The sequence below is a fragment of the Myotis brandtii genome, unplaced genomic scaffold (assembly GCF_000412655.1).
Source record: "Myotis brandtii unplaced genomic scaffold, ASM41265v1 scaffold698, whole genome shotgun sequence".
NCBI classification, from domain to species: Eukaryota; Metazoa; Chordata; class Mammalia; order Chiroptera; family Vespertilionidae; genus Myotis; species Myotis brandtii.
The window spans coordinates 361,020-361,459 of record NW_005370731.1 but is presented as its reverse complement, the minus strand read 5'-3'; the positions used below and the strand labels follow the sequence as shown (position 1 = coordinate 361,459).

Sequence of the window (440 nt, the reverse complement as noted above, 5' to 3'; positions counted from 1 at the left end):
CCCTCGCCTCCGCCCGCCCCGCAGTCTCCAGCTGCGGTCCCTCCTGCTCCAGTGGTGCTCAGCTTCCGAGAATCTACTCTTCTGCGCGCGTACTTCCAAAATTGGAGAAAGGAGAAGGAGGCCTTAAAAAATGGCTGCGGCCCCTTTAAGACCTGCCCGCTTCCTTTTCCTTTTCCTCCCTCCGCCCCTTTCCATCGGCTCGTACCAAGACACAGAGGGAGGGGGGGGAAGGAAGGGACGGAGGGAGAAGGGGAGGTCCGGAGAGGAGAGGCCTCGATGAATATCCGTACTTTGCTTTCGGAGGCGGGTGTGACTCCCTGGAGACAAAGACGAGGAGGGGAAACTCCGTCCTCCCGCGTCCCCGCGTCCCCGGAGGCGAGGTGATGTAGTACAGTCCGCGGCGTCCTCTCCCCGCCCCTCTCCCGGCCTCCTGGGCGCTC

General features: G+C 63.2%; 1 protein-coding gene across 1 annotated transcript in view; it reads right to left on the bottom strand.

Moving 5' to 3' along the window:
* CDIPT (CDP-diacylglycerol--inositol 3-phosphatidyltransferase) overlaps nt 1-434 on the bottom strand; it is a 3,795-nt gene extending 3,361 nt beyond the window's left edge. The window contains exon 1 of the mRNA XM_014529866.1: nt 291-434. The gene's annotated coding sequence lies outside the window, so the exon portion shown is untranslated. The remainder of the gene's footprint in view (nt 1-290) is intronic.
* Nucleotides 435-440: the final 6 nt, after the last annotated feature.